Raw genomic sequence first — 18,655 nt, 5'->3', positions numbered from 1 at the left:
TAGAAATTGTTTTCAATGACCATTCATTAGGGAAATTAATGTATGTTATTTAGAATGGGGACTGTACATACGGGGGGGGGGTAGAAGTGTCAGCTGTGTCGGCACTGGCAATAATGAGTATTGTAAAGGAGGGTTTGAAGGTTATGTGGATTAATAATATATAAATAACAAAGTGGAAAAAATAATGCAGATTGTAGGTTTGGGTCTTCCTTGGTTATAATAATAATGATGAATATTGTTATGTTATCTTGTGTAATCTTACTTAACATAGTTACATTGGATGTAATGTATATGGGATGAGGGACAGTTGTGACAACACAACGTTAATCGTCTGTGTTCATTTAGACAATGGGATTTATAGTTTTGAGTAAGAACTGATAATGTGTTCTTTTATCTTTTTAATGTATTGTGTTGTTTTAAATAAAAATATAAAAAAAGTTGAAACGGCTTTTCATGTAGTATATTTTTGTTCTGCATTGGAGGTGGTAAGATTGTGGTTGAAGAGGGTTTTCTTTTTATTTACTACCAAATGTGCTTACAACCGATCCATACCTTGTAACAAAAGTGAAATAGTCAATATCATCAGTAAGATATCGAGAGGCATGTAATATACAGTACTTGGCACAATAATGGACCACTCAAGAAAACCGCATCATATAAATTATAGCACAACATAGGAAAGAAGTGTTTTTTGAAACAAACATTTTAAGACTATTACCCACTTAAAACTTCTACCATTAATTAAAACACAAATCTTCCAGCACACACTTTACGACTCGCAGGTCGCATGACATACATTGCTGTGACTCTTATGTACTTAGTAAAACCAGTACTAACAGGTGCACACAGAATACATCGCAAAAACAATTGCATTACAAAACTCCAAACAATTCACACTATATGCAACTAACACCAACCTGGCAAATTAGAAAATTTTGTATAACATAAACATTAAACACGGCGTAGCCTCTGTTGGTGACTTAGTGGTTCAACATGACTCAGCATAAGAAAACCATACCTTGGTTCTGAGTACCACTCCCCCCCCCCTTTCTCAGACTATGATACTCATTCACGCCAGAAAGACACTATACCCCAGACCACACAAGGTTCCCTTCCTTCACCCTACATTACACCCAGATTCACCATACACACCAAATAAAACATACAGTCCAGACGCCCAAAAAAAAAAAAAAAAAAAAAAAAAAAAAAAAAAAAAAAAAAAAAAAAAAAAAAAAAAAAAAAAAAAACTAACTCTTCTCTCCCCCCCCGGGAGACCAACCCCTAGGCCCTACCAAGCGATTATACCTACCCCCACCTCATTACTCCCGTAACGTTTCCATCGTTAGATTCCTATACCCCAAAGAAAAAGCTCCCTCCCAGCATTGCCCATATACCTCTCTGTTTCTACATTTCGTCCTATAAACATGACACATCAGCGCCTTGACACGCATCGCACCCCTAAGCCCCCGCATACCCCATGACACATATAAATAGTCAAGTACCAAATATGACACAGAACGTCGTACAGCATCCGAGCAATCTCCCATTTCAAGACTCAAAACTCTAAGCATCGACAAACCCCCCCCTCCCACTCTTCGGAGAACACCCTTGAACCAATCCCTAACCTTATGTAAACTGTCACAAAAGTATACGACATGAAACGCCGTTTCCGGCCACCCACACCACGCACAGGTCTGATCCTGGGTCATTCCCATAATGTACAATTGTGCCTTGGACGCCAAAATCCCGAGGAGGAATCGGTAACCAGTTTCCCTAACCCGTGGTTGTAAGCGCAATTTCTTGAACCCCTGCCATATAGTCTTCCAATTATATCCTGGGAAAACCTCAGCACCGATGACTTCCGCCGATGTTATACCTATATTGTCTAGTTTACCTGCCTTAACTCTCACAGGGTTTTGCACCATCAATAAGTGCCGTAACATTGCTTCGCACCTTGTGAGGTCCTTCCCCACCCACCATCGTCGAACCTCCCTCATCACTGCATCAACTCTCACTCCCCTGACCCCACCCCTTGTTAGGTATTCCTGTCGTACATATATGCCCATTAGTCGACTGTGTAGTGGTATTAGCCCCAAACCTCCTCGAGTTACGTGCGTCATAACTATGTCTTTCCCTAACCAATGCCTACGGTAACCCCATATGAAATCCAAAGCCTTCCTCTGTAACCGCAACGCATCGTCCGTCATCAATGGATAGACCGCTGAAACAAACCATAATTTACTATACACCAGTACGTTGACAACTATTACTCTTTGGTGTAATGTTACATCACCTGGTCTCCATCCCGCCATCCTACGAATTGCAGCTGTAACTACAATGGATGAATTAAATGCACGCGCTGCCTGTTCGTCATTGCAAAAATGCACACCACAGATCTTTATCCGCTCAACGGTTCTCCACCCATACTCCGTACCTAACGTCCCGCCCACCCAGGACCCCACCTCCTAAAGTTTGGATTTTTCTCTATTAATGCGCATGGAAGACGCATCGCTAAAAAACCTTATAACCTTATTTATGAACGCTAAACCATTCCTACTATGCACCAAGATGGTGGTGTCGTCCACATAACCTAAAATTTCTACTGCTTCTTCCTGTGCACAATCCTCCCCCCCCACCCCACCCATTACCAATCTATAAAAGGGGTCCTGCAAACAGGCAAACAAAAGCTGCGAGAGGGGACACCCCTGCCGCAGCCCCCACCCCATGCCTATCGCGGACCCCACCCTCCCATTAACCTGGACTCGTACCTGTGCCTCCGTATATAACATACGTACCCACGCTACTATTTCTTCCCCGAAACCCTGCTTCAATAATATAGCTAATAATGTTTCCCTATCCACATTGTCAAAAGCCTTTTCCCAATCCAATCCTACGACTCCGCCTCCACTACAATCTTTCACGAAACTTTTGAGGCGTCGATGACCATCTCTCATAGATCGGCCAGGAATCCCGTATTGCCCTTCCCATATTACCTTGTCCAAAACTCGTTTCATCCGGTTTGCCAAAATACGCGCAAAAATCTTATAATCCGCCCCCATCAATATGATGGGCCTATATGCCTCCAAAGATTCACAGACCTCGGCCTTTGGTACCAATACTACAACACCCAACCCCGCTTCACCGCCCATGCTACCTCTAGTTTTCATTGAATTGTACAGTCGAACCAACATGTGTTTTAACAGTTCCCAATGAACGACATAAAAATCACCTGGTATCCCATCCCAACCAGGTGATTTCCTCAGTGCCTGTCCCTGAACAGCCTTGGAAACCTCCTCCTCCGATATACAACCCTCCATGTCCTCTCGATCCACGTCTCTCAAATTTGCCACTATGCCACGCAGTAAAGCTTCCCTCGCCTCTCGATTCCCCTCTCTACCCTTCCATTTTCTCTCAAACCATTGGTCTGCATAGGTCCCAATGCTCTCAGTAGTAACTAGCCTTTGTCCTTTATGATAACCACCCAAGTCATCACCGACCACTACTGACAAAACTGTCGTCGCCATCCGTCGCATTCTGAAACTACGCAGAACCCCAACTGAGGGTTTATCCCCCCAAAGCACCTCCTCAATCCCAGCTCGCACCCTCAAAGCCTGAAATTTATCATTCTGAATTTCCCGTAATTGACTATGTAGACACTCAATTTCTGCTAGGTCATACCTCCCGCCTGTACCATAACAATCCCTCAGCTGTCCCTCTAAATATTTTTGCTTCCCATATCTATAACACGCCTCCTCCTTCCCTAACCGTCTATAAAAACCCTGTATTGCATGTTTCGCCTTTGAATGCCACCACTCTACAACATCCTCTATCCCATTCCCGTTATTCCAGAAGTCAACCCACCATAACCTGAAAGCTTCCACAGCATCGACTCCTTGCAACAAGCTGACATTTAATTTCCAATAACTAGTAAATACACGGATAGCGCCCTCCCACTCCAGTGTTACCATAACACCACGGTGATCTGAGAAACCCAGATCAACACAATCGACCCTGCCACCACGGATTAAGTTGGTGATATAAACCCTGTCCAACCGCGCAGCGTAACCCCTTCTACAAAACGTATGTTCCACATTCCACCCGTCGCTACCCACAACATCCGCTACACCAATCGCTTGCAATACCTCACGTAAAACCCTTAAATTACACCCCCCACCACGCGGTTCGACGTCTTTTTCCCGGATCACACAATTCCAATCACCTGCCACGACAGAAACTAAGGGTAGACTTCTGAGAAAATAAACCAAAACATCACGTACAAAATCCTCTTTTACTCGTCGATTTGTTGTCGCTGGCATATATACTCCCACGAAACCCACCTGAATGTTCCCCCACAAACCCACCACACGCACAACCCGGCCCCCTCCGCCCCACTCCCATGCTACAAGCTTAAAAGGGCTGGTCTCCCTTATGCCTATCACAACCCCACCTTTGAGATTATCCGAATTTCCCGCATAGCACTTATACCCTTGCACACGTAATTCACTACCACACCGAAAATTGTGTTCCTGTATAAAAAAAACGTCAACATTCATACGTCTGAGCGATACCTCTACCCAACGTTTCTTGACCTCTGCTCTGAGGCCATTGACATTCATTGTTATACACTTGAACTCTCTGGTTAGGTTTTCTCATTTCGTTTTCCCATCACCTTTATACCTGACTTGGACTTGCCACTGCTGCACCTGCCCGTTTTCCCCACACTCCCACTTAACTTCTCTAAGGGGGGTCCCTTAACTCCCTTGGCTACGTCAGCCCACACCATTTTACCAGACCTTTGACCCGGTGTTAAGACATCGTCCTCCACGTGTGTACTGGGCCTCTTCCGTGACACTCCCTCCTAGTCCATAGGCCCATCGCTGTCTGTTCTATGTACCTCGACATCCGTCACCACCACAGACGTAAAAGTCGTACGCCTATCTTCACCGCCCACACGTCCCGCTAGACCATGGTCGACCACAGGCGACACCGCTAATGTAGGCGGTAAACCCTCTGTCACCGGGCTATCGAGGATCCTCTGTAAGTCTTCAAAACTGGGCAATATCAAGGGCGTTTGTGCCTCCTCTTCCACCTGAGGTGACGCACTGTCCACGCACCCAATCGCCTCGATCTCCGACGCTGGTGGTAGCGTCGAGACGATCCCCTCTGCAGCATCCACTGCTTCACTCCACTTTACATCCGCTGGTAAAATCTGCAGCACATTGTCCACCATTGTGGGCTTCTGATGGCCCAGCTCACCCTCCTCCATCGTATCTTTGGATGCAGTGTCTGTCAGGTCCGACCGTTGTTTCCCTCGTCGGTGCTCACAAGACGCCGCCATATGACCCGTTGCACCACACAGGCGGCACGTCCGAACCTGGCCCGGGTAGGTTACGTAGACCTGCGTCTGAAAATCTTCCAACATGACAAACGAGGGAATTGGATGTCTCAATGTTATTTTCATAGAAAAGGAACCTGCGAGCATACCAGCATAAAAACCCTGGGACCAACGCCCAATTTGGACAGCTTGTACGGTGCCATAGCGCCCAAAAGTCCGACGGATGTCCGCCTCGTCTGCCTCGAAGGGGATATTACGTAGACGAACCCACGTATAACTTGTCGATACATCACGCAGGCGCACCTCCAGACTAGCGTTGATAACAATCCGTTTTTCTTGAAAGGCATCCACAACACTCACATACGCAGCAGACGACACAAATTTCACAAAAATTCTTGCGTTGCCGTTCAGAGAAATCCCATATAAATCCTCACGTGGGATTCCATACGTATCTCTTATCACAAGAGGCAGAATGACGTCAGCGGTGTCCTGGTATATTGCACCTTTCAATAATTCCACACAGACAGTGTTGACTCTTTTCCTGCGTTCCGCCATCTTGAGAAAACAAAACTTCTCAATACAGACACCAGAGGGCACCAGCCGCACGCTCTGCGTCCGCCCTCACCAACAGCTGGGTGAGAACTGTTTCTTTTTATTGGGGGGGGACAGATATCAACCCTCAGGGCTTTAATGTTAGATATGGGAGGGGTACCCAAAGAGGTGGGGAGGGCTATCAGATACGTAATAGTTGATTACTTGCATGTTTCTTGGGGGATGAGGGAGGTGGAGGGAAACATTAGGATAAAAGCGTTGGCGGCGTGTTTTTATAGGACAGCATGTAGGAACAAACAATTATATGGGGGAAGGTGGGTAATTAGTTTTCCGGAGGGATATCGTGAACTTACTGTTGAACGTCTACTCCGTTTGGTGACGGGGTGAGAGGCAAGGGGTTGGTCTCTTCAGTGGTGTGTCCTCTTGGAGTGATTGGAAGCCTGATGAGGAAGGTTGATTGGTTTGCAAGGTGGTAGATGTGGGTAAAGTTTTTTTACAGGGAGCCGTCGGGGGCTCCGGGGTATGTAGACCTTCATGAATTTTGTAAAATCACAGAGTCAAAAGTAGTATGTGATTTTCTGTTTTTTCTCTTATTGTTATAAGAACCATTTTATATAGGGGGTTTATATTTATATGTATATTGTGAGGATATGTTTTATACATTCGAATCTGATGTTAGATTTATCCTTGTCATACGTCTCTTTTTTAGCGTATTGAATGGGTACAAAATGACCTATGTACGAAAATATAAAAGTATTTGATGGGGTTTATATATACCCTTCATTTGACTGGAAGGTCATATTATATATTGAGTGTTAATCGGTAACATTAATTTTGTGTGTGTGTAGGTGTGTTTGTGGGAACCAATGTCTTAGGTATAGTTCTATCATTGGATGTAATATTTTTTTTTTTTGTGAGAGACGTTTTAGTGTATTTTTTAAGGGGTTTACCTCTAGTAACTGTAATTGGGGGGGACTGGAACTGTGTTATAAGGGGGGGGGGACGTGGAGCCAAGGGGGGCGGGTTGTGTATTACGGTCGTTACGCAATGTTTTACAGGATGCAGGGGTGAGGGACGTGGAGGGGAGTGGGGCTTGGAGAGTGGATTACACTTTTGTTAGGAGAAATTATTCAGCGAGGTTAGATAGGATTTATATAACGGAGGCAGTTAGGGTAGGAGGGGTAAAAACAGTGGACGTAGGGTTTTCGGATCATAGGGCAGTTTTGGTAGAACTGGATTGGGAGGGAGTGGTAAAGGTATATTCAAGTTTCTGGAAGTTAAATGCGAGGTTGGTGAGGAGTGAGGTGGTGAACGCAGAGTTTAGAGACTGGTGGGGACAATTGTGGAGGGCAAGGGATGGGGTAGGGAGTATTTTGGATTGGTGGGAAAATAGGGCTAAACCTGGTATCGCGGGGTTTTATAAATATAAAGGAAGGGAGGAGGCGAGGTGGAGGTACGGTTTACAGAATTATTTGGAACAGCAGCTCAATGAGTGTTACGCAAGAGATGAGGAGAAGTCTTTTGAAGAAATATCAGGGCTAAGAGGGAGACTAAGGGACATACATAATGAAAGATTTGATGAATTAAGGGTAAGGGCAGGTATGGATGCCGTGCTATGGGGAGATAAACCGTCGGGTAGTGTGTTAAGAAGTTTTCGCATTAGACAACAGGAGTCCACTATAATACTTTTAGAGGTTAGTGACGATTTGGAAGGTAATACTAAGGGGCAAATGTTGGTGACAACTGAGGGGATAAGTAATTATGCGGACTATTGGTTTAAAAGGAAATGGGAAAAAGGTAATTTGGAGATAGTTAATAAAGAAAGAGGAGGGGTGAAGGTCTTGGGGAAAGGTGGGGAGGACAGAGGGGGATTGGAGGGAATAATAAGTATGGAAGAAGTGAAAGAGGTGGTGTTCAATTTAAGTAAGGGGAAAGCACCGGGAATTGATGGGCTTTCCAATGATTTTTACAGAGTGCATTGGGAAACCATAAATGTTTGTTTGGTTCAGATATTGAATTGTATGCTGAAGGAAGGGAAATTGGGAACGTCACAGAGGACGGGTGTGGTCGTGCTTGTAAAGAAAAAAAGCGAGGGGAGAACACTGAGCACGTACAGGGCCATATCTTTAATGTGTACGGATTATAAGATTTTTGCGAAGATTTTAGGGAACAGGATGAAGAAGGTAATAGGTGGTATGGTGCACAAGGGTCAGTTGGGAATTCCGGGTCGTAGTATGAGGGATGGACATAGTCGTATTAGGGAATTTTTGCAGGGTTGTAAGGGAGGTGGAATTTTGGGCATTGATTGGGAGAATGCTTATGACGGTGTGAATAGAGAGTACATGGTTGACACTTTAAGGCTTATGGGTTTTGGGGAGGGAATAGTAAAATGGGTGAAGACCTTGTATGCAGAAGCTACGATTCAGGTGCAAATTAATGGTAGGTTGGGTAGCGTGTTGAAAATGGAGAAAGGTTTGAGACAAGGGTGTCCTATGTCTCAAATTCTGTTTGCATGTATGCAACACCCGTTTTATGGAATGGTTGAGGAAGCAACAACGTTACAGGAGGAGGGGTCGGGGATCACAGAGGTAGTTGGTTATGTAGATGACACAACAATACTGATCAATGATGTCGAAGGTTTGCGAAAGGTGGAGAGAGTAATGAGGTTTTTTGGAGAGGCGTCAGGCATGCGTGTCAACAGGGCTAAATCGAAATTATTAGAGATAGGAGATTGGGTGGGGGGTAGAATGGGGGTGGAGTTTGGATGGGATGTGACTGAACAGCTGAAAATTTGTGGGATTATCTATATGGCAGATGAGCAAGAGGCTAGACGGAGGAATTCAGAATTGGTGGGAGAGAAAGTTGTACAACGGATTAGGAACCTAAGAGCGAAGGATGTTACTCTAATGCAAAGGGCAATAATAGTAAATTCATTGGTTTATAGTAAAGTGTGGAACGTGGCAGTGGTGTATCCTTTACGGGAACAGGAGATAAAGGAGATACAGAGAAGGGTGCTTCGTTATATATGGGGTTTTGGACGAGCATGGCTAAGTAAAGAGGTGGTTATGACGAATGTGCGCCGAGGGGGAGTAGGGCTTTTGATGCTAGGGCCGAGGGTAAAGGCCATGTATGTTAAACAAAAGTACGTAAGGGAGGGGGGGGGTAAAAGGGGTGAGGGTTGGGAGGGTGATGAGGGATGTACGACGATGGTGGGGAGGAAAGGACTTGATGGAATGTGAGAATATGCTAAGGGTTATGTTAATAATAGGTGAGGTAAAAAAGCTCAAGGTGGGAAGGTTAGTAGAGATGAGTAGGAAACCAGAAGTGATGCAAGGGGTGGCGGTATACCCTTTGTATGATTGGGGTAGGATTTGTCATGATTTCCAGAAACTTAGATTAATGCCTAGGGTAAGGGAGTTAGTTTATAGGTTTGTAATGGGGATTTTAGCGTCAAAGCAGGCTTTGTGTGTGATGGGTTTGGTAAAGGAAGCGAAATGCGAACATTGTGAGGAATCGGAAACAGCTTTTCATGCCGTATATTTTTGTAGGGAGTTGGGGCAAGTACGGGTGTGGCTGGCTAGAGTCTTCAAGTTAATGGGTGGGGGCAATGTAGAGATCCTGCGTGCCCTAACTTTAGAGGTAAGGGGGTGTCTGAGGTTGTAAAGAGAGCCATTCTGTACATTGTGACAGATTTCTTGTTTTATTCCTGGGGCTTGAAGGAAAAAGGCGGGGGGATTAGGGTAAGGGCTATTGCGGCAGGAATTTATCGCACGGTATGCAGAAATAAACTCATTTATGGTAACAGGTGGACAACTGCGTTCCCGGAGGCATATAGAAATATAACGGTAAGGGGACTCAGTAATTTGGCTACTTAAGTACTAAGGGACCATTTTCCTTTTCTAGAGCGAGTTATGACCATAATGAAGGATATGTAAATGTGGTAGGATTGTCATGAGAGTTGTATGGGAGGGATGACATGTTAGATGTGGTGTAACTGGAGAGTTTTCTTGTGTGTGAATGTTTTAGTTTAACCATGTGTTGAAAGACAAGAGGTCATTGATGAACATAGTTTTAATAAGTTAAATGATCTTTGTCAGTGAGACAACTACAAGAAGGAACACTCAAAGCATTGTTAACACACTGATAATAATGTGCTATGTAACATGAGTGTGTATCTTTGTTATTTTAATAGTGTGTTTAGTTTCTCTGTGGTAAGGTGTGGAAATGGCTATTTTGTCACCTTTATTATATTGTAATTTTTGAGCTGTTTAGTATTATGTCTTTGTGTATAAAGTTTAATATACAATATTAATGAGTGTGCAACGAATTGGATTATATGAGAATGTCTTTGTTTATAAAGTTTCATATATAATGTAAATAAGTGTGACATTCTTAGGATAATATTACCTTTTGTGTTATAAGATACTGGCTGTATTTTATGGATATAATAAACCCACCTGTATGTACAGGTGTGGGCTGTTTTTAGTTACATGTATGTTGTGTGTGCTGGTTGGGCACTTTGGAGGGGGAATTAAGCATTTACAGTTGAACGTGTTTTTCTTATGTATAAGTTTAGTGCTGGGATAAGGAATGTGAAGTTGTTTGTTTTTATTTTTTAATGGATTATGTTTCTTTGTTTATGTAACCTAAATATAGCACAAATGTATGATGTGTATTGTGTTTTTTAATTAAAATAAAAAAAAAATATTTTTTTAGTTTATTTGGTGAAAAGTCATTTAGAGCTTTATTTCTATGTATGATCCAGTTTGTTCTGTACGAACAAATGCACATACACGTATGTGTGTATATGCATGCGTATATGTATACATATATATATGTTTGTAGGACTCATTCCTACATGTTTTATAATGACTCCGACTGTTTGTTTGGAAGTCGGTTGGTTGGGTTATTTTAGTAGAATTTGTTATATCAATGTGTTACAATGTTTTTTGTGTGTACCTGACATTGTCTGCCACTTCTGTTTTGGATGTTATGTATTTAGTTTGTCTAGTTTTTTTTTTAGTGATAAGTCTTTTTTTTTGTTTGTTTGTTTGTTCTAGTATAATCCAGTCTGTGCTGTAAGAACATATGTGCACATACATGTATGTGTATATGTGCATGTGTATGTATATACATATATACATGATTATAGGACTTATTCCTACATGTTTTATGACTCCGACGTTCTGTTTTGTAGTCGGTATTTTTTTTTTTTTTTTTTTTTTTTTTTTTCCGTAAACGGGTTGGGTTTCTTACGGTATAATTTCGTTATATCAATATGTTAAAATGTTTTTTTTGTTTATTGTGTGTGTACTGACATTGTCTGTCACGGTTTTGGTTTTGCTAATTGTCGGCTTGTATCATGTGTATGTTGTTTTTAAATAAAATATAAAAAAAAAAAAAAGATTGTCTGCATCGCTATTGGGCCGTGCAGACCCCTTGCCTGACGCTCCTCAGTAACCTGACAGCAGTGGTACGAGGAGGTGTTGTGCATTCGCTGCCTGGATGAGGTAGAGTGCGGTCGTGTTTTGCACCCCTCTACTGTTTCCCAGACGAGCTACTCAGTCAACGACATGGCGCCAGGTGTGCGCAGGAGAGTGAATACTGTGGGCATTGAACTTATTAGTGGGGCTTTAACACCTATGTCAGTCGATGTGTTATTGCCCAAAATTATACGAGAGACATATGGCATCAGAGACGAGGATTTATATGGAGTGGCACTGAACGGTGTATATAGAATTTTCGTGAAAGTGCTAACTGCTCAAGTATACGAGGCTTTGGTTGATCGTTACCAAGATGTCAGCATTAATGTAACACCGGCAGTGAGGGTCAAGTTGATTGATGTATCACGACATTATTCGTGGGTTAAGCTCCGCAACGTGCCTTTTGAGGCTGATGAGGTAGATATTCGAAATGTTTTCGAACGTTATGGAACTGTACATCTGGCCCAACCTGGCAAATGGGTAAAAGGTGCTTACACAGGATTTCCTGAGGGTTCTTTTAATCTCAAGATGACGCTTAGGCATCCTATACCCTCGTATGTATATCTCGAAGAGTTTAGAACCCAGGTAATGGTAGCGTATGCGGGGCAGAGACGTACGTGCCGACTGTGTGGCGAATTTGACCATATGGCGGCAGACTGTGGCAAGCGGAGTATGGCTCCTGGGCCGGCAAGGGGCGGAGCACCTGCGCATGAGCACCCGATGCCTAAAGAAGAACGGGTGCAAGGAGGAGGGCGTGGTCGCATGTGGAGTGAAGAGGGGGTGGCTCCTCCTGGGCAATCGGAAGAAGTGGTGATCCATGAATCACCTGCCCCATCAACAGTACAGTTGTCAAGTGAGGAGGTACAGGAGGGCGCAGCAGTGAAGGCTGTTGAGGAGGAGTTGGAGACGGTGATACAGGCTATGTTACAGTCTACGGAGGTGGAGAGTTACAGCGAACAAGACCCTGGGATCAGGGCAGAAGGTGTGTGTGGGGAAGGGGAGGATCAGGTGGCACCTGTGGTGGGCAGTGCGAGTGCCATGGAAGGGCATGGAGGCGGATTAAGGGTGGTAGAGGTGGAAGTCCATTGTGCTGGCTCCCAGGACTCAGATATGGAAACTGAGGGAGCTACAAGGAAAAGGGCAGCAGCGTCAGATTCGGACGATGTTCTGACGCCGGCGCAAAGGCCGGGGAAAAAGACATGGGGTTATGGTACCCAGAGTGACTCTGCGAGAGGGACACAACAGAAGGGGGGGGATGGTTGGGAAGGAGGGGGGAGTCTGTGGCAAAGGCACAGTCCAGGGGAACGGTCTGAAAGGGAAGAATCTTGACCTGAGGCGGGGAAGGAAACCTTAAACTGGCCTCAGGTGTGTAACAATAAATATTAATGGTCTGTGTGATGGTGTTAAACGGGAGTGCTTCAGGATGTTTTTGAATAGGTACAAGGTTGACGTAGCTTTTGTGCAGGAGCACAATTTTAAGCTTGGTCGTGAATTAGTGGTGCCTGGGTATCAGGCTTATGTGTTGCCGTCTGAGCGTTTAAAAGGAGGAGTGGGTGTGTTGATCAGGGAGGTGAGCCCGTTTGTATTGCATAGGAAAGAGGGGGGGGAGGGGGGAGAGTATTACGTGTGGAAGGATGGTGGATGGGAGAGAGAGTGGCATTTGTGTGTGTGTATGCCCCAGCAGAAAGTGACGTGAAAGTGAAGATGGATTTTGTGCGGGAGGAGCTCGTGTATTACCTACGCACGTTACCGTCTGTGGCGATTGTGGGGGGGGATTGGAATTGTGTAATTAAGAGGACAGACGTGGAACCCAGAGGAGCGGGATATTTTTCCACAGTCTTGGGGGGCCTGCTTAGAGATCTTCAGTTACGTGATGCTTTCGGGGGAGGTCTTTGGGAGGTGGAACATACGTTTATAAGAAGGGGATATGCGGCTCGTTTGGACAGGTTATATTTATCTCAGAGGGTTTTGGTAGAGTCTTAAAACTATTGAGATGGTGTCTTCCGATCATAGGGCGGTATTAGTGGAGGTGGGATGGGATGCTTTGGCTCGTAGGCAGGGAAGTTATTGGAAACTGAACACGATGGTTTTGGGGGATAGGGAGGGAGTGGAAGCGTTTGCAATATTTTGGGAACAGCTCTGTGCCGACAGAAGGACTGAGGACGATGTGGTAGGATGGTGGGATAGTGTGGCTAAGTTACGATTACGTCAATTTTATGTGAGGGAGGGCAAACGCATTAATCAATTGCGGTATGGTTTGTCAAATTACTTAGAATCTAGATTACGGAATTGTTACGAGGGGGGGGGGCGGTGGCCGGGGTGTACCCGGTGGAGGATATACACATGTTGAAGGACAGAATACGGGATTTGCAAGAAGAATGTTTTGAAGCAGTACGGGTACAGGCGGGGTTGGACGAAGTACTCTGGGGCGACAAGCCATCAGCTTGTGTGCTGCGAGGACAGAAGGTACGACAGCGAACGACTACAATACCGGGTTTGCAAGTCATATCTTCTGTGGGGGGTTTTAGAGAGTGTCAGGTATTAAGGGACACCAAGGGGATGAGTGAATATGCAGATAGATGGTTTGAGGAATGCGGGAAAAGTAGTGGGGTGGATGGTGAGGTTCTTGGGAAGGTATGTGAGTATGTGCCGTGCAAACTGGGGAGGAGTGATCGGGAGGCACTGGGTGGGGTCATTGAGGAGGGGGAAATATGGAGAGCCCTTATGGACATGAGGAAGGGTAAGGCACCCGGGATCGATGGTTTACCTAGCGAATTTTATGTACAGCACTGGGGTCTGCTTAGGGGTTTCCTAGTAAGGTTAATGAATGCCATGAAAGACGGAGGTAAGATGGGAGAATCTCAGGCAACGGCGGTGGTGGTGTTGGTCCCAAAGGGTAAACAGCAGAGTACCCTTCGGGATTACCGAGCCATTTCGTTGCTTTGTGCTGATTATAAATTATTTGCGAAAATTCTTGGGAATCGGCTTAAATGTGTTGTGGGGAGGGTCGTGTTTGAGTCTCAGTTTGGTTTACCTGGTAGGTCAATGAGCGCGGGCCACGGGATTATCAAGGGGTTCCTGGAGAACATGGAAAGGGGAAGAGGGGCGTTGGTGGCGTTGGATTGGCAAGGGGCTTATGATAGGGTGGAAAGAAAGGCTTTGAGGGATATTCTCCACGACAGGGGTTTGGCGAAGAAATAGTGGGGTGGGTGGATACGTTGTACTTAAACGCGAAGGTAAGGGCACAAATCAATGGGTGTGTGGGGGGGGAGTCAACATGGAGCGAGGTCTTCGGCAGGGATGTCCTTTATCACAAATATTGTTTGCATGTGTTCAGGATCCCTTTTATAGGATGGTGGAGGATCGTCTAAGGACCGGGGGGAGGGATGGTGAGCTGAAGCCGTGGCCTGGTTTGGTGGGCTATGTTGATGATACCACTATTTTGGCAAGTGAGGAGACACGGTTAGGACTTTTGGGGGAAGTTGTACACACTTTTGGGAGAGCTACTGGGATGAAGGTAAATCTGGAAAAGTCAATGATCATGGGGCTGGGTGAGTGGACAGAGAGATTACATTGGGGATGTGATGTTGTGCAGCGGAGGACCGGGAGTCTGAATATCTGCGGTGTCATGTATGAGGCTGACCTGAGTGCTGCAAGGGTTAGCAATTCGAATAGGATGGTGGAACAGGTGCAGCGACGGTTGGGAATGCTGCGACCTCACCATTTAACCCTTAGGCAACGTGCAATTGTCATCAATGTATTACTATATAGTAAAGTCTGGTTTGTTTCGGCTGTGATGCCGTTAACAGGAATGGCGATCACGAGTATTCTTAGAATGGTGTTCAAATTTTTGTGGGGTTCAGGGTGCAACTGGTTGCGAAGGGAGGTAGTGACATTGCCGGTATGTAGGGGAGGGTTGGGTTTGTTGGACTTGAGAAAGCGCGTGAAATGTGTGTTTATTAAGAGGGAAGTGATGAGTGCAGGTGGATGGAGGGAGGGTCAGCTAGATAAGGTACATGCTTACATGAGGAAATGGTATGGAGGGGCGGAAATGAAGGAATGTGAGACAGTGTTACGTGCCTTAATGTTAGCCAGGGAACCAGGAAAAGTAAAGGTGGGAACTTTGTGTAAATTGTTAGAGAGACATGTAGTGGCGCCGGTTGAAGGGATCTACCCCATGTATGCATGGGATGTAATATGGCGAAGATTTAGTAAATTAAGGATACGACCTAGGGCGCGTGAGGTTATGTACCGTTTCCTGCATGGGATTTTGCCAACGGGAGCGATGCTCCGAGATAGGAGGGTTATTGAGGGTGGGGGGTGTGGCAGATGCAGTGGGGAAGAGACTGCGTATCATGTCGTCTATTTTTGTGAAGGTTTGGAGTGCATCAGGGTATGGATGCGTAAGGTAGTGGTGAGGGTGGGGGGTCAAGGTGTGGCGGTATTGCGAGCGTTGAGTCTTGATATGAGTGGTGTGGAGGAGAGTGTGGTAAGAGGTTTAGCATATGTCATCGTGGACTACATATATGGTTTATGGGGTATGAGGGGAAGGGTGGGTGGGGATGTGCTGAGAAGGACTTTGGCGGCGACGTTTTATCGAACTTTGTGTCGCAATAGAGACATTTTTGGGAAAAGGTGGGAAGAGTATTTTTCTGAGGGTTATAGAGGACTAACAATAGGGAATTTATTGGTGTTATAAGGGGCTTTAACTGCCGGGGTGAGTGGGTTGGTAAAAGGGGGGGGGGTCAGGGGATTTCAACAGGCTCACCTCCTTGGGAATGCAGTGATGTGGTTGGGTGTGATTGGAGGTACTAGTGTGTGACCAGATGAGAGGTTGTGCAAGATTAGTTTTGCTTAGCACCCTTGATGGGGAAGGTGTAAGGAGCAGATTAAATATATAACATGTATTAATGTATAACCTATAAATTATATAACATGTATATTTCTTTGGTAGCGTATTATGTTCCACTTGCACTGGTATTGCAATTGAATTTGAATTTTCTTGAGAGGGTTTTCCTTTCACTATTTCCTGGAAGCACTGAGTTATTTTTGTTTTATTGTTGTAACGTGGTCCAGCATCAGTTTTGGTAGTAATTACCTATTATTATTGTTCTTATTTAAGGTATTGTAATTTTGGTAGTCCTGTACCATTCATGGTTGTAAATAATGTTTCCTCAAGTGACATGTGTCATAATAATCCTAAATTGAGGATAATTAATGTCATGATTATTCAGGTTGGTGATAGGGTTAGTTTTCAATGTGTGTGTGTGAGTGTGGGGGGGGGAGGGATGGTGGGTCACCTGTGTTGCAGCACAGGTTTCTTAATAAGGCATATTGTAGGTCTGGTGTAATTTGTTGTGAGTTGTATTACGGGTGATTGTCATTAAGCTTGGTGCATTATTGTGTTGAGGTTGTAATTTTAGGAGTTTTATTTATAGCCATTTTGTGGCCTTTGTTATTATAACTTTATTCCTTCTTAAATTGTGATATGTTGTAAAAACTTGTATATAGTAGACTGTCAGATGTTGCCTGGATTGTTTTGTGTTTATATATTGTTTTACTGATGTTGTCCTTGTTCATTATTTTATATATGTACCTATTAATATTTGTACATGAAGTTTTAAATAAAATATATATAAAAAAAAAAAAGAAAGTTCAGCTCAAATACTCTTACCCAAGATAATCAGGAAGACATACGGCATACAAGATGGTGAATTGTATGGGGTAGCGCTGAACGGAGCGCATAGAGTATTTGTGAAACTGCTTGCTGCGACAGTTTATGAATCGGTGGTTAAGCGCTTTCAAGATGTGTGTTTTGACGTTACTCCTGCTGTGCGTGAGACTGGTGGACGTGTCTCGATATTATACCTGGATAAAGTTGAGGAATGTCCCCTTCGAGGCAAACGAAGCTGACATCAGAAACGTATTTGAGAAATATGGAACTGTGCATTCTGCCCAGCAGGGTAAGTGGATAATGGGTGCCTACACAGGTATGCCGGAAGGTACATTCAGCAAGGATAGTGGACATTGTTGTCTATGCTTAAGATAGAAAGAATCAAACATTCTGCTTTGCCTCATGGAGGAAGTGGCAAGGAAGCAAAGGTACTATGTCAGCTTTTCCTTTGTGCTGGGGGCAGTGACGGCGTGGGGCATTGTGGCATCTTCAGATTACTTTTGACTCTACTGAGAGTGACACTGATGCCAGGATAACCAACAAAGAACGGTCTGTGCGTTAGTGTGAACAAAGTGTCTCACAAAACACAATAAACACTTACAGAGTAGTGTGATCAGCTTCTTCAGTGATATTGTGTGAACAATTATTGATGAACAGTGTAACAACGAGTGTTGCGATCCAACAGAGTGTAGTGCAACATTCTTCAAAGAACACTATTCTTCAATCAACTCAACGGATATCCGGGCATAATTACGGGTCAGATACATATACCCAGGTAAGTATTCTAACTCGTGATGTGCTACTATTGACTGCACAGTTGAGTATAAAATCGTGAGTTAGTCACTTATCATAAACCCCGGTGTTACGCGGACCTTTGAGTCCACACAAGTAAGTTTGTCAGCAATCAGTGAATGAAATATGCTGACATAACACCCCCTAGGGGTAATTTATAATCTTACAAATTATAACTCATTTACAGCCCATGGAGAGATGACTTCGACAGCTTCTCAAGACCTCGTCTGCAGGGGCGGCTGCGAAGGCTTCCCTTGAAAGCTCATTCCACAGCATAGAAAAACCCTCCAACCCTTCCTCATCACTTAACACACTAATATTTAATTTCCAATAATTCTTATAAATTTCGGCCATTCCCTCCCACCCTACCTCCACTACAACTGCCCTATGATCTGACAAGACCGTCTCCACCGTATTAAAAGACTTTACAACTACTCCCTGCGAAATATACACTCTGTCTAACCTTGCAGCATATCCCCTTCTGATAAAAGTATGTTCTGTTTCCCACACCCCTCCCCCAAACACATCTCTTAACTTAACATCCCTCAACAAATCTCTGAGAGGTGCAGACACATGCCCAGCCCCTTTGGGTTCGACGTCAGCCGCCCTTATGACGCAGTTCCAGTCACCCCCCACTATCGCTACTTCCGGAAGACCACGCAAAAAATAAACAAGGTCCTCACACACAAAATCCGTTCGAACCTTCGTGTCATTCTCCGCAGGGGCATAGACACTTACCAAGGATACACGCTTTCCCATCCAAGTCCCATCCACTCTCAACACCCTCCCCCCACCCCCCTCACATCTCTGCAACACCCT

This window comes from Cherax quadricarinatus, chromosome 35, assembly GCF_038502225.1.
Source record: "Cherax quadricarinatus isolate ZL_2023a chromosome 35, ASM3850222v1, whole genome shotgun sequence".
In the NCBI taxonomy this organism is placed as follows: Eukaryota; Metazoa; Arthropoda; class Malacostraca; order Decapoda; family Parastacidae; genus Cherax; species Cherax quadricarinatus.
Note: the sequence above shows the minus strand (reverse complement) of the source record.